This window comes from Anomaloglossus baeobatrachus, chromosome 2 (assembly GCF_048569485.1).
Source record: "Anomaloglossus baeobatrachus isolate aAnoBae1 chromosome 2, aAnoBae1.hap1, whole genome shotgun sequence".
NCBI lineage: Eukaryota > Metazoa > Chordata > Amphibia > Anura > Aromobatidae > Anomaloglossus > Anomaloglossus baeobatrachus.
The window spans coordinates 391,169,040-391,194,124 of record NC_134354.1 but is presented as its reverse complement, the minus strand read 5'-3'; the positions used below and the strand labels follow the sequence as shown (position 1 = coordinate 391,194,124).

The window sequence follows — 25,085 nt, the reverse complement described above, 5'->3', positions numbered from 1 at the left end:
TCACTGTCTCAAGAGTCCCCAAAACTTCTTCCGAATAGGCCGGTTGGCCACGGCTCCACGTTGGGCACCAAACTGTTGTAGCTGTTCTGTTTTGTCACAAGTCAGCTTATGGGATCACCAGTGAGGTTCTCTTGAGTTAGGCCTCTTCAGACCTAATCAAGATCGAGCGCTCGGAGAGAAAAGACCAGCATCCATGTGGGCATGATCAATTTCTTCTGTTTATTTCATCAAAGTACAGTTTATTTATACCATTTACAGATCAATGTGATATTGCAAAAGAAAAAGAAAAAAACTTCGAGCTGAACTTTACTAATTGTTCATATGACCTTTAAGTTTTAGCAAAACAAAAATGTAGAGTCATGCATATGAGATAAGAAGAACATTTAGAAACCATAATAATCCTTGAGTCTGTCTCTTATTCCGTAGGCTCCATAATGACTATGAACTACCATCAGATATACTTACTAATAACAATAAATCTTTAATGAAGAAATAGAGAAACTATTAACCCTTCTATATCACAAACACACACAACTCTGCTACATACAGACAAACACACACAACTCTGCTGCATACAGACAAACACACACAACTCTGCTGCATACAGACAAACACACACAACTCTGCTACATACAGACAAACACACACAACTCTGCTGCATACAGACAAACACACACAACTCTGCTGCATACAGACAAACACACACAACTCTGCTGCATACAGACAAACACACAAAACTCTGCTGCATACAGACAAACACACACAACTCTGCTACATACAGACAAACAAACACACACAACTCTGCTGCTCTGCGGGGCCCGCACCCGCGGCTCTGCGGGGCCCGCACCCACACACCCGTGGCTCTGTGGGGCCCGCACTCGCGACTCTGCGGGGCCCGCACTCTCGGCCCTGCGGAGCCAGCACACGCAGCCTGCGGGGCTCGCACACGCGGCCCTGCGGGGCCAGCTCACGCAGCACCGGGAAGGGGTGGGGTGGGATTGGCAGGGCATACATCCAGGGGGTAGAAGCAGCTCACCGGGCCCATAATCGGGAGGCGGGGAGGGCACTTACCCGCTTAGGTCACGGTGGAGAGGGGGCCCACACAGCGCCAGACAGAAGCTTGCCTCCTTCATCTGTGGGACTGAGCAGGCGGTAGCTCCGCCCACAGATGAAGTTCAAACCAGGATGTCTGCGCACCTTAAAGGGACGGCGCTGCAGATTGCTGCCGAGGACTGCGGTTCCCGGAACTCGGCCCGGGGCAGCAGAACTGTAAAGGCGAGTGGGCCCCGGCCAAGGGACAGCAGGACTGACGAGGCCGAGTGGGCCCCCCCGGCTCGCCAGGGCCCCGGCATTTGCCCGGGTTTGCCGGGTGCTGACGCCGGCCCTGATCGTATACTACTGCTGTTTGTATTATATGCATATCTACCTGTGTTCTCATACTGATCTATGTTCTTTTTGTTTATCCTGTTATATTTGTAAACATTCCAGTCAGACTGTCTGACCGGATGAAGGCCAATAGGCCGAAACGTTGTGTCCAGGCGGAGTCTCTGTAATTGTACAGCACCCCTTTTTTGCACATCAATAAAAGAAAAAGATCAAGATTGAACGAACTTGTGTCTGTAAATCCTTTTTGGGAAATTATACAGTGTGCCGGAGTTTTTCCATCCATAAAGAGAGAGTCCACCACACTTTGAAAAATGTTGTGCTATGTATGCTGCAAGGTGTCAGTATTGGAGTGAAATGGAGCTGAACTACAGGATAAGAATGGCCACTGTACAGTGTTCAGAGTTGTGACTTTATGGCATGGCTCAATACACTATACAGTACATTTGGCTGCTATGGAAGCTGTAAACAACTAAGCATTAGAATGCAAAGAGTTACCCCCCCCCCTTCCCCACCTAAGGATAGGTCGACAATACGAGTCCTGCATAATGTGTGGGTTTACAGTACTGGGATCAGTGCTAGCTCTCTTTCCAGTAAGTGCAACAGGATCACAACGAGCTCTTGCTGGGATATAATGGTCCACTAGGTGACGGTAAACTACTTTCTGTGTGGATGTACAGTAAAGTCCATTGTGTATCATGGGAACTTAGAATGGCCCAATCAATACCATTCTAAATTGTTACATGATCTATTCTGAGCAACAAAATGCCTTGTCCCAACTCTAAACTATCACATTTGACAAGGATCCTATAGAACATATGGTAGTAACAGGGATGAAGCTCCAAATGGCTGTGTGACGCCCCATGGACTAGTCAGGTCATCACAGGGTACTGCACGTTCTTTATCTCTCAGTGCAGGACTCAACCCCCCATGGCTCTGGGTTCCCAACTTGCAGCACTGCCTCCATCAGTATCTAAAAATCCTAATCACACCTCGCACCACACCCTGTCAGGCACACCAGTGGGCTGCTAAGCTGGAATAGGGCCGCCCACCTAGGGGTCAGGCAGGGAGGTGGGAGGTGACAAGTGAAGTTGAGTGGTAGCCCTCGAGCAGTGACGAGCTAGGAGGAAACTGGGAGTTGGAGCTCCCAGGGGAGAAGAAGATTGGGTTGCAGACGGTGGTCTGGACCCGGAGGAGTCGGAGACCCGGTCGCAGGATATTGGGACTGGGTGCCTCACTTAGTCTAGGAGGATGGTCAGCAGCTGCAATACAATAGCCGGTCTGGGGCCGAAAGCACGTTAGGGTACTGGATGCTAGGTCGGGGAGAGGATTCAAGCAACCCGGCAATTAACCTGCGGAGGATAGGACCTTAATGGACTGTCCCCACGAAGCTCAGAGATCGGGGGCACTAGCGCAAAGAGGGGGATAGGGCTTTACAAACAAAGTAGCCCACTGAAATCCCAAGCGTGAGCTCCTGAGAGCAAGCTCCTCTACTACCCATAGTAGGGAGCGGGGCCCGGACAGCTTCAAGCTTCTGGGCCACTTAGACACTACTAAAATTCTGTACACAGAGGCAGGCTCTTGACCATCAGGCAGTACTGCAGGGGATGGAACCCGGACGAGCTCCCCCAAGAGGACAGCGGCACCCAGAGACTTGGTTTACTAAGTTGTCAGCGTCTGCTTTCCTTCTGAGTGAGTACCTGATCACCCCCTGCTCCCAGTGAGCCTACACTCCCCTGCAATATCCCCATCATCCAGAGTCATGGGGCTTTCCCTACCCATGGAGGGTAACGTCATATAGCTGCCCCCGTTCCATCACCCTGGGTACTCATTCAGAACGGCAGCGGCGGTACTCCCTATCACTGCACACCACGGGTGGCATCACAACACAACTGTCTAAAACCCCTGTAAATAGCCCCCATCATGTTTTAAAGGGACCTTGAGCCCCCGGGTCTGGAAACCCTCGAGCCACGAGTAGCGACACCCAGATCCGAGCGGTTCGACTGCTGCTGGGGCGATACATCTGAAGATATTGCAAAATTATAATCTGAAAACTTTATCCAAACTTTTCATGCATGGTAAAGATGGATGGATCTGTTTCAGACCTACAATGTATAGATGATGAAAGAGCCTAAGGTTGGGGCTACCTGACGACTTTGTCGTCGCCACAGGTCAATCTACCAAAGATAACTCTGTGCCCTTACTGCATTGCAGAGTAATGCTGGTGATTGGGTTGCCTTTTGACCGCTAGGGTACCGAGACTGCAACAAGCAAGTTGCAAAATGTTGGACACAGACTATTTAGTGATTTGCTTATCATGGCCACAGTGCCTTAAGCTGGGGTCACACTAAGCGACAGCGACAACGACGTCGCTGTTACGTCACCATTTTCGGTGACGTAACAGCGACCTTGTAAGTCGCTGTTATGATCGCTGCTTAGCTGTCAAACACAGCAGAAGCAGCGATCATAACGTCGCTGTTCTACATGTGCAGAGAGCAGGGAGCCGCGCTTAGCGCTGGCTCCTTGCTCTCCTAGGTACAGTACACATCGGGTTAATTAACCCGATGTGTGCTGCAGCTACCTGTCACAGTGCAGAGAGCAGGGAGCCACGCTTAGCGCTGGCTCCTTGCTCTCCTTGCTACAGTATACATCGGGTTAATTACCCGATGCGTACTTCAGCCACATGTGCACAGAGCAGGAGCCGGCGCTGGCAGCAAGGGCGGAGGCTGGTAACGAAGGTAAATATCGGGTAACCAGGGAAAGGTCTTCCCTTGGTTACCCGATGTTTACGCTGGTTACAGCTTTCCGCAGCTGCCAGTGCCGGCTTCTGCTCGCTTCATTTCGTCGCTCTCTCGCTGTCACACACAGCGATGTGTGTGTCACAGCGGGAGAGTGACGACCAAAAAATGAAGCTGGACATTCAGCAACGACCGGCGACCTCACAGCAGGGGCCAGGTCGTTGCTGGATGTCACACACAGCGACAGCGACGGGACGTCGCTGCAACGTCACAGAAAATGGTGACGTAGCAGCGACGTCGTTGTCGTTGTCGCTGTGTGTGACACCAGCCAGCTTTAGGGGTCACAATACAACCCAATCCCCTGTGCAATGTAGCATCAGCACAAAGAGACCTTTGGAACCTTGACCCATGTCCTGGCCAAAATCAATAATTAGCTCCATCCTAAAGGTGGCCACAAACATTAGAGGTAAGTAGGTGGAACCTGTTAATTATAGGTTTATCTGGACTCTTTACCAAAGACAGACATCTGGGGCACGAAAAAGATCATGTAAGTTGGATTTTAACATTACCATTTCTTTATTGGCACAATAGGTAAGAGCTGATTGGCAGGAGATTTTTTCCCCCTAACCAGTGGAAACATATGCATACTTGAATAAGCAGTGTATGCATGTCTATGGTAAAGTCGCAAGGAATAGCCTTTGGCCAAACTGTTGTCAAGTACGTTAAGTGGCTCTTAGTCTATGATTAAGAAGATGTGACTTTCTAAAGCTAGTGATTAACTAATTGCTAACAAGTGTATATACACAATCTCCGAGCTTCTGACTACAGTACACATTAGTAAAGGTTCTCAAATGGATATGCCATACACAGCGCCTTCAGGCATTTTATACCTCTGTGAGAAGAATAAATTGTAGTCTGGTGGAGAATAACAGGATGTTGTGTCTGGATCGAAGTGCATGTCTTAGGCTAAGTTCACACATCCTGTGTTTTGCATCAGTCACAATCCGTCGCCTTGGGGAATTACGGTAAGGCTAAGTTCACACATCCTGTGTTTTCAATCCGTGAGGTCCGTCAGCAACGGATCAGTCATTTTCAAGATGTCAACTGATGCAACTGATGTGTTTTTCACAGGATTCCTTTCACAGGAATCCTGTGAAAAAACGGATCAGTTGCGTCCGTTACATCCGCTGTGCGTCCGTTTTTTGACGGATCAGTCATGATCCGTCTGTGTTTGGGACAGCCCAGTGGGCGTGCCAAGCATGCTGGGCATGCTCAGTAGAGCATGACGGAATCCTGCGCTGGATTCCGTTGTAAGACGGATTACGACGGAATCCAGCACCATAGACATGCATTACAAGCTTGACGGATGGCGACGGATTCCTGCGCGGCGCGTTAATTTTGACGGCCCGAAAAACGTTACATTCTGCGTTGCTCCCCGCTCGGCGGTCAGTCAAAAACGACGGACCGCGACGCAGCGGATGCAACGCAGGGTCATCAGTCGCAATCCGTCACTAATAGAAGTCTATGGGGAAATACAGGATTCCTGCAAAATATTTTGCAGGATTCCGTAATTCCTCAAGGCTACGGATTGTGACTGATGCAAAACACAGGATGTGTGAACTTAGCCTAACCTGCAAAATATTTTGCAGGAATCCTGCAGGAAAAATCAGGAATCCTGAACAAAGGTCATTTTAAAGTTGATTTTAATCAACAGATCTTGAAATAATAATTATTTTCAATATTGGATGTGTTTAAATAAAATGTTCCTGTGCTGAGATAATCTTATATATGTGTCCTTGCTATGTTCTGTGTCATTGGTCTGACCGTACAGGGACATGGTCTAATCATACCACATCTCCTGGATGGAGGAGGAGGTAAAAAGTTTACAAACATTTCAGCACGGGATCGCAAATTATTCTCTCTATGAGGTAAAACATTTTTTAAAATAGGCAGGGAAATGTTTTACCTCACAAAAAGAATCAACTATGATCTCTGTATACTCTTTTTAGTATCGGATTACGGTCCCACATCATGAACGTAGGTCTTTGTTAGCTCATTAGGGCGCAATCGTCTTCAGAAATCCTGAAACAAATCAGTTACATTTTAATACAACATTATGGTTGTAAATAAGCATTTCTGTGTACCATACAGAGCTTTTGCACAGTGGTCCTTTCCTGTCATTTAGGTAAGTGATATTAATAATTAATTAGATTTATTTGTGGTTGGTCCATTGGGAACGCTGTTTTATTTCCCTACAAAATATATTATTCTTTCAAATACCATGGTTCCTTTTTCTTTTTCACTGTGTAAATGTTATATGACTTCTATGTTTCACTGTTGCTTTGTGCCAGATTTTCCTTTATGACGTTCAGGTAACTAGACCCATAGGGATTGCTATGTCCCTTGTTAAGTACAGAGGGACTGAGCACAGGTGACACGAGTGATGAACTAGCATCAAGAATTAACTTCTTCTGCAACTGACCTGTTATGTAACGTTACTTGTCAGACATGGAAGTAAAGAAAATGGGTGAATATGCTTTTCTTTTAATTTCCACAAAAGATTAAAATGACGTAATAAATAATATGGTAGAAAATGTGAATCCAGAAAAAAAAATCCTTAAACAATTGTTTATTGAACGTCCAGTAAAATCCAATCTGACATCTAAGAAGCGCTGACGCATTTCAGACATCTTTACTTATTGCTTAAAAACTTGTGAACTTGTATGCCTTATATGTATGTATCCTTGGGATTCTTCTGGGAGTTCATTCTCCAGCAAGATAAGTTTACCCAACTGGGATTCAAATAATTACAGGTCCATGAACTAATTTGTTGGTCGAATGCACTGGGTAGCAGACCTAAGAGGATACCCTCCCTCCCCCCTATTTTTTCATATATTGTTAGAGGGGAGCAAGTGCATAAATATTCCGATTGGAGATTTTTTCTATGACCAGCAATCATACTTAACATTTACTAGTGTTCTGACTATGCACCTAGTATGATTGAACCACTTTGACTTCAGCACTAATTATACCCCTTTGGGCTTTGGGTCAATTTTTGGCACACAGTTAGGTTTTAGGGTGTACTAGGGATAGCCGACGTCGAGCGGGGGCACCCAAAACTGTATGGCGTATTAACCTCCGCAGCTAGGAAGGAGATAGACTAGGGATTCATGACCTGGCCCCTATTTATACATCATAGCGATATCCCTTTAACGAGTAAAATCATCTTGGGCTATACCTCACCCTCCTAGATTAATACTCCCTTTAAGTACATCTAGCTTTGCACGACCGGGTGTGTGCTCACTGACCGATATAGCTGCATATGAAAAATATGGCTTGATTTAATTATTTTAATATTTATAAATAAAAATTGATTTTAGAGAAATTAGTCTTTCGGTCTATTAGCAGTATTTTTCTCTAATTATTCATAAAATTGGTGTTCACTTATAACCTATGCTCTGTGTGGTAATAAATAATAAATTATTTACACCCCAAATTAATAAGGATGTGTCATTATTATTAAAGTAAGAAACAACAGGCTTTTAACAGGTTGAGACAATTTTAGTAAAGTAAACCAAGACCTCTTGCAACTTTGATGTCAACAAAGAAGGGAATTTTGTTACTTACCGTAAATTCCTTTTCTTCTAGCTCTTATTGTGAGACCCAGACGATTGGGTGTATAGCTACTGCCTCCGGAGGCCACACAAAGCATTACACTAAAAAGTGTAAGGCCCCTCCCCTTCTGGCTATACACCCCCAGTGGGATCACTGGCTCACCAGTTTTAGTGCAAAAGCAAGAAGGAGGAAAGCCAATAACTTGGTTAAACAAATTCACTCCGAGTAACATCGGAGAACTGAAAAACCGTTCAACATGAACAACATGTGTACCCGAAAAAAACCCAAAAATCCCGAAGGACAACAGGGCGGGTGCTGGGTCTCCCAATAAGAGCTAGAAGAAAAGGAATTTACGGTAAGTAACAAAATTCCCTTCTTCTTCGGCGCTCTATTGGGAGACCCAGACGATTGGGACGTCCAAAAGCTGTCCCTGGGTGGGTAAAGAAATACCTCATGTTAGAGCTGCAAGACAGCCCTCCCCTACGGGGAGGCAACTGCCGCCTGCAGGACTCTTCTACCTAGGCTGGCGTCCGCCGAAGCATAGGTATGCACCTGATAATGTTTGGTGAAAGTGTGCAGACTCGACCAGGTAGCTGCCTGGCACACCTGTTGAGCCGTAGCCTGGTGTCGTAATGCCCAGGATGCACCCACGGCTCTGGTAGAATGGGCCTTCAGCCCTGATGGAACCGGAAGCCCAGCAGAACGGTAGGCTTCAAGAATTGGTTCTTTGATCCATCGAGCCAGGGTGGCCTTAGAAGCCTGCGACCCTTTGCGCTTACCAGCGACAAGGACAAAGAGTGCATCCGAACGGCGCAAGGGCGCCGTGCGGGAAATGTAGATTCTGAGTGCTCTCACCAGATCTAACAAATGTAAATCCTTCTCATACCGATGAACTGCATGAGGATAAAACGAAGGCAAAGAGATATCCTGATTAAGATGAAAAGAGGATACCACCTTCGGGAGAAACTCCTGAATGGGGCGCAGCACTACCTTGTCCTGGTGGAAGACCAGGAAAGGAGCCTTGGATGACAGCGCTGCTAGCTCAGACACTCTCCGAAGAGATGTGATCGCTACCAGAAAAACCACTTTCTGTGATAGTCTAGAAAGTGAGACCTCCCTCAGAGGCTCGAAGGGCGGCTTCTGGAGGGCAACTAGTACCCTGTTCAGATCCCATGGATCTAACGGCCGCTTGTACGGGGGTACAATATGACAAACCCCCTGCAGGAACGTGCGCACCTTAGGAAGTTGTGCTAGACGCTTTTGAAAAAAAGACGGATAGCGCCGAGACTTGCCCTTTAAGGGAGCCGAGCGACAAACCTTTTTCTAACCCAGATTGCAGGAAAGAAAAAAAGGTAGGCAATGCAAAAGGCCAGGGAGACACTCCCTGAGCAGAGCACCAGGATAAGAATATCCTCCACGTTCTGTGGTAGATCTTAGCGGACGTGGGCTTCCTAGCCTGTCTCATGGTGGCAACGACCCCTTGGGATAATCCTGAAGACCCTAGGATCCAGGACTCAATGGCCACACAGTCAGGTTCAGGGCCGCAGAATTCCGATGGAAAAACGGCCCTTGGGACAGTAAGTCTGGTCGGTCTGGTAGTGCCGACGGTTGGCCGACCGTGAGATGCCACAGATCCGGATACCACGCCCTCCTTGGCCACTCTGGGGCGACGAGTATGACGCGGCTGCAGTCGGATCTGATCTTGCGTAGCACTCTGGGCAAGAGTGCCAGAGGTGGAAACACATAAGGGAGCCGGAACTGCGACCAATCTTGCACTAAGGCGTCTGCCGCCAGAGTTCTGTGATCGCGAGACCGTGCTATGAAGGTTGGGACCTTGTTGTTGTGCCTGGACGCCATTAGGTCGACGTCCGGCCTTCCCCAGCGGCTACCGATTTCCTGAAACACGTCCGGGCGAAGGGACCATTCCCCTGCGTCCATGCCCTAGCGGCTGAGGAAGTCTGCTTCCCAGTTTTCTACGCCGGGGATGTGAACTGCGGATACGGTGGAGGCCGTGGCTTCCACCCACGTCAGAATCCGCCGGACTTCCTGGAAGGCTTGCCGACTGCGTGTCCCTCCTTGGTGATGTATGCCACCGCTGTGGAGTTGTCCGACTGAATTCGGATCTGCTTTCCTTCCAGCCACTGCTGGAAGGCTAGTAGGGCAAGATACACTGCTCTGATTTCCAGAACATGGATCTGAAGGGTGGACTCCTGCTGAGTCCACGTACTCTGAGCCCTGTGGTGGAGAAAAAACTGCTCCCCACCCTGACAGACTCGCGCCTGTCGTGACTACCGCCCAAGACGGTGGTAGGAAGGATCTTCCCTGTGATAATGAGGTGGGAAGAAGCCACCATTGCAGAGAGTCCTTCTGTGAAAAGGAGACTTTCCTGTTCAGGGATGTTGACTTCCCGTCCCATTGGCGGAGAATGTCCCAATAAGAGGACGCAGATGAAACTGCGCAAACGGAACCGCCTCCATTGCCGCCACCATCTTCCCGAGGAAGTGCATGAGGCGTCTTAAGGAGTGCGACTGACCTTGACGGAGAGTCTGCACCCCAGTCTGTAGTGACCGCTGCTTGTCCAGCGGAAGCTTCACTATCGCTGAGAGAGTATGAAACTCCATACCAAGAGACGTTAGTGATTGGGTCGGTGACAGGTTTGACTTTGAGAAGTCGATGATCCACCCGAACGTCTGGAGAGTCTCCAGCGCAACAGTCAGGCTGAATTGGCATGCCTCTTGAGAGGGTGCCTTGACAAGTAGATCGTCCAAGTAAGGGATCACAGAGTGTCCCTGTGAGTGCAAGACTGCTACCACTGCCGCCATGACCTTGGTGAACACCCGTGGGGTTGTCGCCAGACCGAATGGCAGAGCTACGAACTGAAGATGGTCGTCTCCCATCACGAAACGTAGAAAACATTGGTGCTCTGTAGCAATCGGCACGTGGAGATAAGCATCTTTGATGTCTATTGATGCTAGGAAATATCCTTGAGACATTGAGGCAATGACGGAGCGGAGGGTTTCATCCGGAACCGCCTGGCCTCCACGTGCTTGTTGAGCAGTTTTAGGTCCAGAACGGAACGGAAAGAGCCATCCTTTTTTGGCACCACAACCAGATTGGAGGAAAACCGTGTCTTGTTCCTGAAGAGGAACAGGGATTACCACTCCTTCTGCCTGCAGAAGAGCATCGGCTCGGTGGGGAGGTGGGGACGTTCTGAAGAATCGAGTCGGAGGACGAGAACAGAACTCTGTCCTGTGCACGTGGGCACAATGTCCCTCACCCACCGGTCTGTGACCTGTGGCAGCTAAATGTCGCCAAAGGCGAGCGAGTCTGCCATCAACCGCGGATGCGGAGAGATGAGAGAGCTGAGAGTCATGAGGAGACCGCCTTGGTAGCGGTTCCGCCGGCTGCCTTCCTTGGGCGTGATTGAGCCCCCGGAAACTGAGCCCCTCTGAGGATTTTCAGCTCCTTTGGACGAGGACAATTGGGACCTGCCCGAGCTTGGGAAGGACCGAAACCTCGACTGTCCTTCCAGGACAGCATTAATAGGGTAAGTCGCAATGCAGACATTGCGAGGATACGGACGCCCCTGCGGCACAAATGTACATATGCTCAAGACCAGCTGTGCAAGGACAGCTGAAAAGCTTAGGGTGCCCATACGGCTGTAAATGCCGGAGCAACCGACACGCCGATAGCCTCATAGACAGATTTCAACCACAGTCTATCTGTCTGGCATCTTTAAGTGAAGTCCCTCCACTGCAACTATAGCTCTAGCCGCAAGCCTGGAGATTGGAGAATCCACCTTTGGACCCTGGGTCCCGCGCTTGACCACGTCAGGGGGACAAGGATAACGTGTATCCTTAATACGTTTGGAGAAAACGCTTATCTGGTAAGCGTGGTGTTCCTGGACTGCTTCTCTGAAGTCAGCGTGGCCAGAAAAAAACTCAAAATACGTTTGAGCTACTGAAATGGGACTTCTCCTGCTGTAGGAGCTGAGGGAGAAAGATCCAACATTCCATTGATGGACGCTATAGGATCATTCCTTATGGCGTCACCATCCGGTGTATCCGGATTGAGAGCGTTGTCAGGATCAAAGTCCTGATGAGCTACGTCTGCCTCATCATACAGAGAGCCTCCTGGGACCCCCCCCGGGGAACCGATTTTATTCCCAATGAGGGTGGCCAGGGAATGATTTGCCCATGGCCTGTCCGGACTGCAAGTCTCTAACCCAATGCAACTCCATCCCTGTCCTTGGACAGGGTTGACAGGTGGTTCCTTTGGCCACGTCAAGTAGAGACCCCGGCTGACCAAGTGCTCCAGGGGAGCATTGCACACAATGGGGTTCAGTGCCGTGGAACAGTGTCACATGCAGTAAAAACAGCATCGAAAGCCTGTGTTGCTTATATGCTGCTGCCGACTAGCCATCTAGGACATAGAGCCAAGAATGGCGACCGTACAATGCAATGTATAGCATACAAGCATAAAGTACAATGAACACTGCAGCACATGCAATACAAGCAGCATAGAAAGCCTGTGCCTTGGCACCCCTGCTTTTCTGCTGCTGTAGACTAGCCATCTAGGGGAATATAGCCCAGAATATCGACCATACAGTGCAATGTATAGCATACAAGCATAAGTACAAATGAACACTGCAACCCCTGCAATACAAGCAGCATAGAAAAAACCTGTGCCTCAGCACCCCTGCTTTTCTGCTGCTGTAGTCTAGTCATTCTAGGCGAAAATAGCCCAGACTAGCGACCGTACAGTGCAGTGTATAGCATACAAGCATAAATACACATGAACACTTCAGTACATGCAATACAAGCAGCATAGAAAGCCTGTGCCTTAGCACCCCTGCTTTCCTGCTGCTGATGTGTCGCCATCTAAGAGGGCATATAGCCAAAAATAGCGACCTATGCAGTGTAAGCATAAAAATACAAATGGACAACTGCGGTATTTAGTGGGGTCAGCACTTCAGGTGCCGCTTACCGCCCGCCTATAAGCGGGTGTGTGGTCGCCCTAGTCCTGTGCCTGGTCGCCCAGAGTCCGATCTCTCAGCTCGGACTGCAGGAATGGCTGCCGGCGTCCTTCTCCAGCTCGTGTGAGTAGGGGCGGGCCGTGGGCGTGCCCCCAAGTCAGAGCGGGAAACCGGCGTCCCACAGTGTCCAGTGAGAGGGCTGGAGCATGTAAATAAGGCTCCAGCCCTCGGCGCTGCTGATTGTACAGCGTCTCTCCCCTACCCTGATTGACAGGGTGGGGGCGGGAACGAAGCGGCGCTAGGCCGCAAAAGCCGGGGACTGGATTTATAAGCGCCGCCGCCGTAAAAGCGCGGTCGGCGCTAAGTCCCCGGCGCACTACAAGTCTCAGCCGCGCCGCCGCTCCCGGAGTGTCCGGCGCGGTAGTTCCCCATACATAAAGTCACTCAGCTAGGCTGCAGTGACTGTAACCCTTTACTGTCCCCGGCGCACTAGCACACCCAGCAAGTCTGGAGTGTGCTGTGCCTGTGTGTACGGGGACACAGAGTACCTGAAAGTTGCAGGGCCTTGTCCCTGAACGGCACTCCCGCTCCACATCCAGCAGGTTCTATGGGTCTGTGGATGGAGCCCGGCCTCAGGGCTTTGGGGCCGGTAAGATCCCACTTCCTCAGAGCCCCTCAGGGGGATGGGGAAGGAAAGCAGCATGTGGGCTCCAGCCTCCGTACCAGCAATAGGTACCTCAACCTTACAAACCACAAGCGGGGTGAGAAGGGAGCATGCTGGGGGCCCTAGTATGGGCCCTCTTTTCTTCCATCCGATATAGTCAGCAGCTACTGCTGACTAAACAGTGGAGCTATGCGTGGATGTCTGACCTCCTTCGCACAAAGCAGAAAACTGGTGAGCCAGTGATCCCACTGGGGGTGTATAGCCAGAAGGGGAGGGGCCTTACACTTTTTAGTGTAAACTAGCACAACTACAAATAAAGTTTTCTAATTAAGCTAGTAATACCAGAACATTTTTTTTTACATGATCAAAGGGAGATATCCCATTTCCCGGACCCGTACTGGCACTTTCTGGCTGGCTTGTGATATATGCACAGACTCCCAACAGAAGAAGCACACATCCAACTATTGTCCATGCTATTATTTTAGCACATATTACATATTGCAAACATGACTAAGTAACCACTATTTTCATAGTTCCAATGAAGGAAAAGTAGTTACTAGAGTCTTGTAAGAATAGTGGAACAAACTATGATCCTGAAATATTTAGTCCAGATGGTTTGCTAGGGTAGTAGGTGGCATAAACTATGCAAGCTTATCCTTCACAGTCTTAGGAGGCCCAACAATAACTGGCATCACAAAGGTGGGTCATTCCACAGGACATCAGTGGGCCTACAGCAAAAGTCTGTCAATACTTCTCAGCTGTGCCAGTCTGCACTAGCCACTCTGATTAGTGGGTAGATATGAGCGATCCTGCCAAAGATCGGATTGGCTCAGGATCGCCGAACCCGCCTGAGATTGCCGATTGGATCTTCGATCCTAGCCGATCCAATCGCCGATCCTAGCTCAACCCATTAAATTCAATGAGAGGCAAAAGTGATGTGTTGTAAAATAATGTAGTGGGGCTGTAAAAGAAAGAAATTAAAAAAAAGTTTAAGCAGTACGTACTTACGGAGTCTCCCTCGCCTACAGCGCTACTTCCGTGTCCGCTAATTATCACTCACCCATGTTTACTGCTTTCCCTTTCCACCGGCGTCTCTGATTGGTTGCCGTTGGACCATGCCACCACCCTCTGGGACAGCGTCTGTGATTGGTTGGAATCACAAACGCTGTCTGTGTCCTTATACTGGTCATAAATAAAAATGTCGTAGTATCCCCCACTGTATAGATACCAGCACATATAAAGCCATGGCTACAGGCTGCAATCCCCCAGCCATGTGCTTTTAGTTGCCGTGTATCAAAATAAGAACTACATGCTGCTTTTTTTTTTTTTCTAAATATATATATATATATATATATATATATATATATATATATAGTATATATTTAAATAAATAATTTTATAATCTGGGTGTGGTTTCCCCAAATTTTGACATCCTAGCCATGATAAAGCCTGACAGCAGGGGGCTGGTATTCTCAATCTGGGGAGACCCATGCTTATTGCCCCCCAAGCCTAAAAATAGCAGCCTGCAGCCACCCAGGATTGCTGCATCCCAGCACTTTACTCGTCTCTTCCCAATTGCCCTGGTGTGGTGGCAATTGGGGGTAATAAATGGGCTTGCATGACAAGCCCGCATGTTTCCCTACACATGTTCACTGATTTGATCAGCCGACATGTACCTCTAACAGGCGCGGGTGGATTGGAGATCCATTGCACCTGTTATTAGTTAAATCATGTTGTCAATCTCTGACAGTGAGATTTAGTGCACCCTGGCGGGGAGCGCACCATTCCCTGCTCCTATTGACGTAATTGCGGGGCGCCGATGGGTTGTTATGACGGTTCAGCTGATGACCCTTGTCTCTGTCATGACGTAGTTCCTGTGACCACTGATGCATGACGATTGCAGCTTCAAGTTGTCTAAGGGGATTAGTAGAAACAATAAACTTTTAAAAAAAAGTTTTTAAATATGGAAATATTAAAAAAAAACAAAGACAACTAAAGTTCACCCCCTTTTGCCCCATTGAAAATAAAACAACTCCCTCATAACACATAGTATCGCCACTTTCAGAAATGCGTGATCTAGCAAAATATTAAATAAATTAATCTGGTCGGTAAAGGGCGTAATACAAAAAAAAATATTCAAAATGCCAGAATTATACTTTTTCAGTCACCTCAACATTGCGATAAAATGCAATAAGTGGCGATGAAAAGATCACATCTACCCATAAATGGTATAATTAAAAGTGTCAGCTCAGTACGCAAAGAATAAGCTCTCACTGAGCCCCAGATACCAGAAAATGAGAACTATACAAGTTTCAGAAAATGGCGCCAAAAGCACAAATCTTTTGTTTTGCCAAATTTCAATTTTTTTTCCCACCACTTAAATAAAAAAAAATCTTATACATTTGGTATCTACGAACTCGTACTGACCTGGGGAATCATATTGCTGGGTCAGGTTTACCATATAGTGAATATGGTAAATAAAAAAAAACTAAAAAAAAAAAACATTGTAGAATCACACTTATTTTTGCAATTTCACCTCATTTGGAATTTTCCAGTACCATATGGGCCAAGTCATTAAAGTACAACTCGTCCTGCAGAAAACAAGCCTTCTTATGGCTATATTGACAGAAAAATAAAAAGTTATGGCTCTTAGAAGAAGGGGAGGAAAAAATGAAAACAATAAATGGATAACTGCCAGATGGTGAAGGGGTTAAAGAGTAACCATCATTTTAACTATATTTCATCAATCAATAGTACACAAGAAAATAAGCAACTTTGTAATATGTTATCAGATAAATTACTTCTTTCTCCCCCTGGATTGACCTTTCACTCTCATTTCATAGGTAAAATCTGTATTCCGTGAAGACAGAAATTCCCATTACTGAGATTAAAGATGGCAGTTGGTGTTTTTAACATTCTATAGAGAGAGGAGGGATGTGGAAGAGGAGGTGGTAGAGACAGGCACAGACATTCTGCTGCAAGTTCTCCTGCAGTGACAGTTACAGTTCTATATAGAATGTTATAAGCAACAATTGTAGCTGCTCTGTATAGCACAGGCGGTCAGACAATCACAGCTTCAAGTCCAATAAGGGGACAAGTACATCCAGTAACAAAAGAAAAATATAGAAACCGCACCCCCTAAAAGTTGAAATCACCCTCCTTAAAAATAAAAATAATAAAAAAAAGAAAAATACACATATTTAGTATTGCAGAGTTCAGAAATGCCTGATCTGTCAAAATATAAAATCAATTAATCTGATCGGTACACGGCGTAGCAAGAAAAAAATCAGAATGCTAGAATTAATTTTCTTTGACCTTGTTAACCCCTTCACCCCCGGCCACTAAAACACCCTAAAGACCCGGCCATTTTTTGCAATTCTGACCAGTGTCACTTTGACAGGTTATAACTCTGGAACGCTTCAACGGATCCTGGCGATTCTGAGACTGTTTTTTCGTGACATATTGTACTTCATGTCAGTGGTAAATTTAGGCCGATATTTTTTGCGTTTATTTGTGAAAATTTTGGAAATTTTGCGAAAATTTTGAAAATTTCGCAATTTTCAAACTTTGAAAATTTATGCCCATAAATCTGAGAAATATGTCACACAAAATAGTTACTAAATAACATTTCCCACTTGTCTACTTTACATCAGCGCAATTTTCAAAACAAATTTTTTTTCGTTAGGAAGTTAGAATGGGTCAAAGGTCATCAGCAATTTCTCATTTTTCCAACAAAATTTACAAAATAATTTTTTTTAGGGACCACATCACATTTGAAGTGACTTTGAGAGACCTAGGTGACAGAAAATACCCAAAAGTGACCCCATTCTAAAAACTGCACCCCTCACACTGCTCAAAACCACATCCAAGAAGTTTATTAACCCTTCAGGTGCTTCACAGGAACCAAAGCAATGTGGAAGGAAAAAATGAAAATTTTACTTTTTAACACAAAAATGTTACTTTAGCCATAAAATTTTCATTTTTACAAGGGAGAAAAGAGAAAGTGCACAATACAATTTATTGTGCATGTTCTCCTGAGTACGCTGATACCCCATATGTGGTAAAAATCAATTGTTTGGGCGCACGGCAGAGCTCGGAAGGGAAGGAGCGCCATTTGAATTTTTGAATGCAAAATTAGCTGCACTCATTAGCGGACGCCATGTCGGGTTTGAAGACCACCTGAGGTGCTAAACAATGGAGCTCCCCCACAAGTGACCCCATTTTGGAAACTAGAGCCCTCAAATAATTTTTCTAGATGTTTGGTGAGCACTTTGAACACCTGGGGGCTTCACAGAAGTTTATAGCGTTGAGCCGTGAAAAGAAAAAATTGTTTTTTTACCACAAAACGGTTGCTTCAACTAGGTAGCTTTTTTTTCACAAGGCTATCAGGAAAAAATGCACCATAAAACGTATTGTGCAATTTTTCCTGAGTACGTAGATACCTCACATGTGGTGGAAAGTAATTGTTTGGGCAAATGGCGGGGCTCAGAAGAGAAGGAGCGCCATTTGACTTTTCAAACGCACAGACGCAGTGCACTGATCGGCCGCTGCAGGATGCACGGTCGGATGCGATACAAAAAGCGTCGGGGATACGTAAAAAAAAAAGTCACGCCAAAAATTGAGCAGGGATGCCGATCCGTTATGTGCATCCCTGATTAGCGCTCGGCGGGACGCACGGACGGATGGGATACAAAAAGCGTTGCGGATACGGAAAAAAGTCCCGCCAAAAATTGAGCAGGGATGCAGATACGTTATCTGCATCCCTGATCAGCGCTTGGCGGGACGCACGGACAGATGCGATATAAAAAGCGTCGGGGATACGGAAAAAAAAGTCCCGCCAAAAATTGAGCAGGGATGCAGATACGTTATCTGCATCCCTGATCAGCGCTTGGCGGGACGCACGGACGGATGTCATACAAAAAGCGTCGGGGATACGAAGAAAAAAAAAAAAGTCACGCCAAAAATTGAGCAGGGACCAGATACGTTATCTGCATCCCTGATCAGCGCTCAGCGGGACGCACGGACAGATGAGGTGTAAAAATGGACAGGGGATACAGAAAAAAAAAAAATTTCTGCAATTTTTGCAATTTCACTTCACTTGAATTTTTTTTCCGTCATCCTTTCCAGCCTGATAATATCAGCTCACAGCTTTCTGCTTTACCTTTGCTGGTTATGAAAAAATAGGAGGGACCCCACTTCATTTTTTTTAAATTATTTATTAGGTTAAACAAGCAAAAAAAGCTGTAGAATAAACTCAACATGAAAGACACTAAAGTCGGGAAGCTTCTAATATGGAGGGGGGCTGGGAAATTATATATCTGCACTAATATATATATATATATATATATATATATATACAGTTAGGTCCAGAAATATTTGGACAGTGACACAAGTTTTGTTATTTTAGCTGTTTACAAAAACATGTTCAGAAATACAATTATATATATAATATGGGCTGAAAGTGCACACTCCCAGCTGCAATATGAGAGTTTTCACATCCAAATCGGAGAAAGGGTTTAGGAATCATAGCTCTGTAATGCATAGCCTCCTCTTTTTCAAGGGACCAAAAGTAATTGGACAAGGGACTCTAAGGGCTGCAATTAACTCTGAAGGCGTCTCCCTCGTTAACCTGTAATCAATGAAGTAGTTAAAAGGTCTGGGGTTGATTACAGGTGTGTGGTTTTGCATTTGGAAGCTGTTGCTGTGACCAGACAACATGCGGTCTAAAGAACTCTCAATTGAGGTGAAGCAGAACATCCTGAGGCTGAAAAAAAAGAAAAAAACCATCAGAGAGATAGCAGACATGCTTGGAGTAGCAAAATCAACAGTCGGGCACATTCTGAGAAAAAAGGAATTGACTGGTGAGCTTGGGAACTCAAAAAGGCCTGGGCGTCCACAAATGACAACAGTGGTGGATGATCGCCGCATACTTTCTTTGGGGAAGAAGAACCCGTTCACAACATCAACTGAAGTCCAGAACACTCTCAGTGAAGTAGGTGTATCTGTCTCTAAGTCAACAGTAAAGAGAAGACTCCATGAAAGTAAATACAAAGGGTTCACATCTAGATGCAAACCATTCATCAATTCCAAAAATAGACAGGCCAGAGTTAAATTTGCTGAAAACACCTCATGAAGCCAGCTCAGTTCTGGAAAAGTATTCTATGGACAGATGAGACAAAGATCAACCTGTACCAGAATGATGGGAAGAAAAAAGTTTGGAGAAGAAAGGGAACGGCACATGATCCAAGGCACACCACATCCTCTGTAAAACATGGTGGAGGCAACGTGATGGCATGGGCATGCATGGCTTTCAATGGCACTGGGTCACTTGTGTTTATTGATGACATAACAGCAGACAAGAGTAGCCGGATGAATTCTGAAGTGTACCGAGATATACTTTCAGCCCAGATTCAGCCAAATGCCGCAAAGTTGATCGGACGGCGCTTCATAGTACAGATGGACAATGACCCCAAGCATACAGCCAAAGCTACTCAGGAGTTCATGAGTGCAAAAAAGTGGAACATTCTGCAATGGCCAAGTCAATCACCAGATCTTAACCCAATTGAGCATGCATTTCACTTGCTCAAATCCAGACTTAAGACGGAAAGACTCACAAACAAGCAAGACCTGAAGGCTGCGGCTGTAAAGGCCTGGTAAAGCATTAAGAAGGAGGAAACCCAGCGTTTGGTGATGTCCATGGGTTCCAGACTTAAGGCAGTGATTGCCTCCAAAGGATTCGCAACAAAATATTGAAAATAAAAATATTTTGTGTGGGTTTGGTTTATTTGTCCAATTACTTTTGACCTCCTAAAATGTGGAGTGTTTGTAAAGAAATGTGTACAATTCCTACAATTTCTATCAGATATTTTTGTTCAAACCTTCAAATTAAACGTTACAATCTGCACTTGAATTCTGTTGTAGAGGTTTCATTTCAAATCCAATGTGGTGGCATGCAGAGCCCAACTCGCGAAAATTGTGTCACTGTCCAAATATTTCTGGACCTAACTGTATATATATATTTGTATTTAAAATCATTATATCTACAGTATGTATAATCTATGTCTCTATAATCTATCCATCTATTTTCTATATATCTAGAATCTGTTCATATATTATCTTTATCTATCCATCTTTTATGTATCTATTATCTTTCTATCATCCATATGTAAGTAAAAGATGATGTTAAAAATGGATTGCATACGCATGTCATTTGGATGAAAAGAATCACACACTTGCATAGCACATGGTATACAGATTGACATACAGTTGACACTCGTCAACTTCTCTGGCCAAGAATTGGAACAATTTTATACACACAGATGGAAGTGAACCCTTAAAGCGGGTCGGTCACTAAATTTCAAGTACAAAAAGTCTAGATTATTCCATCGCTCTATTACCCCTGATGATAGTATGCTTAAAAAACCACATGAAAACGCGCAGCTGTACTATCAGGATTATATAGACATTCTGACATGAACGTGAATACACTTGTCTCATCAGGTGAAAGAGACACTGTATATTTAATAGTGGATGTAGGTTGTATAGTAAAATCTGGTGACAAATGCGCTTTTAATCCAACAACACCCTAAAGTCAGTAAAGGGTTAATCTGTATGAACAATACCAGCAACTTTATCTCTATATGACAATTACAAACAAATAAAAATATGGGAATGCAATAGTTTCTGACATTTCATCACAACTTTCAAAATATTCTGATCAAAAACATTACTTTATGTCCAAAATAACACAAAATTGTCTATAAAATGCATAATAAACACTATTCATATAGGAGCAGCGCAAGGAAATGAGGAACACCTTTCAATATACAGTATAACTGGATAACAACACATCCACATGACTACAGCTGTCATTTCTTAATAATTCACAACTTTTACCTAGCACGTAGAAAAAAAAAAGTAAAAATATAATCAGCAAGAAATATTTACAACAAATCATTATAGTATCGTAGTGTCCAATAATAATATATGTTCCCCTATTGTCTCCTGTGTTGATTTGTGTACAGAATTACACTCACCTAAGCTGATGTGTCTGAAGCAGCTGCACCACCTCTGGAGCCACACAATGCAGTAATAATAGCTAATCTGATCTATCCTCTCCTTTCAAAGACTTCCTCAATGCCCCACCCTTCAGAGACTCCCTGTGTCAGGGGGCCCTTTTCCTACATTTGTAGTCTTTATAACAATGCAGGTAACTGTATTCTGGACTTCAATTCTTGTATTCAATTGCATACAGTACACACTAGAAATGAACAGAACTTTTCAAATTGTTGAAATTTCACAAAAAAATTGTTTAAAAGAAGTGAGAGTCCTCAGTGGTTTGCAATATAAGTCAACTTTTTATTTTTCAAACAGAAAAAAAAGGGGTAAAAAAAAAAGAATACAGATGTCCAGACCAACGTTTCGGCCTTTTTGGCCTTTATCAAGGTACTTATCTACAAGTGATGCAAACCATCAAATCAAAGAATATAGTATACACATAAAACATATGATAAATCACATCGTGATAGACAAATATGTGTATCTGTTTGATTCACAGTGGAGTCATGTAACAATCATAGAAAATGAGAATATTAGGACCATTACTTAGTAAACAAGAACAAAATTGTAACAAGAGGTCTCAGAGGCAGAGTTCAGACACATCACATTGGTCCAATATGGTTAAACAAATGAAAAAATAAAATAAATGAAGGAAGGAAGGAGACCACAGGTTTGCTATACCTGGAGAGTCTGTGTGCACAGTGTCTTATAAAATCAGAGAAATTGCAGTCAGGTGGATTCCATAGTTAGAAGCTATTTTTTTTTCCATTGAAGACAAATTAAATGAAGTTAATAATACCAAAGAATTTGTGGTTGCAATCATTTTCAAGAAGAAACTGAATATTATCTGACAGAATTGCAGGGGTGCCAATACTTTTGGCCAGCACTGTATGAAACTAATAAAATAACATTGTGTAGGTGAGTCTGTTCACAAGGAGGGTCCAGTCATACCTGCATTACCAGGAACTGACAAATGTTTCCTGTATCTATGTTGTAGCGAATACCGCTATACACAAGGACATATGTTGGACACCAGTCCTATATCTGGACCTATAAAGCGGTATATTAAGAGTTAAGGGGACATGCCATAATGCAAGAGTTGTTCATATGCATATTAAAGCCAGGGCCCACCTGTTTTTTATACTTCAGCGAAATATAGGGAAAGCCCCCTATGAGGTATTGTGTGCCCTTAACTCTTAATATACCACTTTATAGGTCCAGATATAAGATTGGTGTCCAACACATGTCCTTGTGTATAATGGTGTTCGCTAGAACATAGATACAGGAAACATTTGTCAGTTCCTGGTAACGCAGGTATGACTGGACCCTCCTTGTGAACAGACTCACCTACACAATGTTATTTTATTAGTTTCATATGTCACCTTGGGGTATTTATTATGCAATTTTCATGTATCTCCCACCAGGAGACTGTTAATATTACATGTGTCCTGACTATACTTTTGCATCATATCCCCCTATCTAGAGCCCTCTACATCTTCCACAAGCTTCTAACTATGGAATCCACCTGAGTGCCATTTCTCTGATTTTATAAGACACTGTGCACACAGACTCTCCAGGTATAGCAAACCTGTGGTCTCCATCCTTCATTTATTTTATTTTTACATTTGTTTAACCATATTGGACCAATATGATCTGTCTGAAATCTGCCTCTGAGACCTCTTGTTACAATTTTGTCCTTGTTTACTAAGTAATGGTCCTAATATTCTCATTTTCTATGATTGTTACATGACTCCACTGTCAATCAAGCAGATACACATTTTTGTCTATCACGATTTGATTTATCATGTTTTTTTTTTGTTTTTTTTTTTTAAATTCTTTAACATTTTAGAATACAATATAGATGGGTAAGGAACCATCATGACACTTTCTTACAAATTATGACAATGTAAAAACTTTAAGTATGTTAACAACTTATAACACTGTCAGGTGGTTTCATGAATAAAGAAAAGGGGATGTAAGAACAAGAAGGTGGAAGGGGATGGGGGGGAATTATGAGGAAGAATATAGGAGTATAATACGTGAGAGAGTAAGTTAAGAAAGGGGGAGCAACAGGAGCAAAGACAAAGAAGAAAAAATAAAACCTGCGAAGTTTTCTGGGTTTTTTTTTATCGAAATGAGACTTCTCATTGCATGCTGATCAGACGCAACTTTTCAACTAACTTCTTAGTACGATGCATTTAGCCAAACCTCCCAGTCATTTAGATCTTTTCCATGTTTGATTTTTGACAGTCTGATTTTTTTCAAGTGTACCTGTCTGGACTGTCTCTCTGATCCATTCTTTAAATGAAGGTGGCTCTTCACTCTTCCAATGTCTTGTTATGACTATTTTAGCAGCATTAACTATTTGTGGTAACAGAGAATTTTTCCTAAGGAGTGACTTTGAGGGATCTAAGTTGAGGAGAATGAATTCGGAGGATAAGGGTATTTCCATATTGGTCACCTTTTTTATATGGTCTCTAATTTTTTCCCAGTAATTTTGGATTTTTGAGCATTTCACCAGGATATGTGACAGGGTACCTAGTTCAGATCCACATCTCCAGCAGAGTGGGGAAATTGAGCTGTTTATTTTATTTAATATAATTGGAGTTTTATACCATCTTGAGACTATTTTGTAGTTTAATTCTTGATACCTCACCGAAGTAGTGAGGGAGTGAATGTTCCCTAGAATTATTTGGATTTCTTATTGGAGGAATTTTGTATTTAATTCTGTTTCCCATTTGTTCAAAAAGTCTGGAACATCAACATCTTGGGATAAGTTTTTATGTATTTTGGATATTATTTTTTCATTCTTTGTTGTGTTTAGAAAGAGATTGAGTAATGGTGGGTCCGTAGTTGAGGAAGAGATATCTGGAAGGTGTAGATTTATCGTATCTTGTAGGATCTGAATATCTACTTTCTCCAGCTTTAGTGTGGAAATAAGTGCATTAAATTTACCTTTATTCAGTGAGTCCTTTTTGTCTATTAATGACTGTATTGGCATGGTTTTATATTGATCCAGGTGGCTCAGTTTTTTTTTTGAGTGATCTGTAGCTATTGGGGATTAGGTGAAGAATAGGAGTGGCTTTGCAGATCCTTGGTATCAGATTCATTTTTCGAAATCTGGAAGGTCAAGACCTCCTCTATGTCTCAGATTTACTAGAATTTTGTGTTTAATCCTATGACTTTTCCCTGCCCATACAAACTTTGATATTATAGCATTCATTTTTTTTAAAAATTGTTGAGGGATATCTATTGGGAGGGTTTGTAATAGGTAAAGAGCTTTGGGTAGAATTATCATTTTTATCAGATTAATTCTACCAAACCAGGAAATCAGGGCGTCTTTCCATGACTTCAGGGAAGATTCTACTGACTTTAGTAAAGGCATAAAGTTGAGTTTGTAAAGGTGATTGGAAGAATTACTGAGCTTTGTACCTAAATAAGTGATGGAGGAACATTCTTTAAAGGGAGAGAGTGTAGACAGCTTTTCTTTGTTTTCAGGTGATATTAGGATATGCATTATATTAGACTTAGAGAAATTTATTTTAAAGTTAGAAATTGTGTTAGAGACACAGTTCTGATAGCAATTCTTGTATAGTGTCATTTGGGTTTACCAAAAAGAATAGACTATCATCTGCATAAGCAGCACATTTAT

The 25,085-nt window shown here is 44.2% G+C and overlaps 1 protein-coding gene across 1 annotated transcript in view; it reads right to left on the bottom strand.

Moving 5' to 3' along the window:
- Positions 1-21,445, bottom strand: part of LOC142291494 (uncharacterized) — a 216,824-nt gene extending 195,379 nt beyond the window's left edge. The window contains exon 1 of the mRNA XM_075336057.1: positions 21,412-21,445. The gene's annotated coding sequence lies outside the window, so the exon portion shown is untranslated. The remainder of the gene's footprint in view (positions 1-21,411) is intronic.
- Between the last annotated feature and the right edge of the window lie 3,640 nt (positions 21,446-25,085).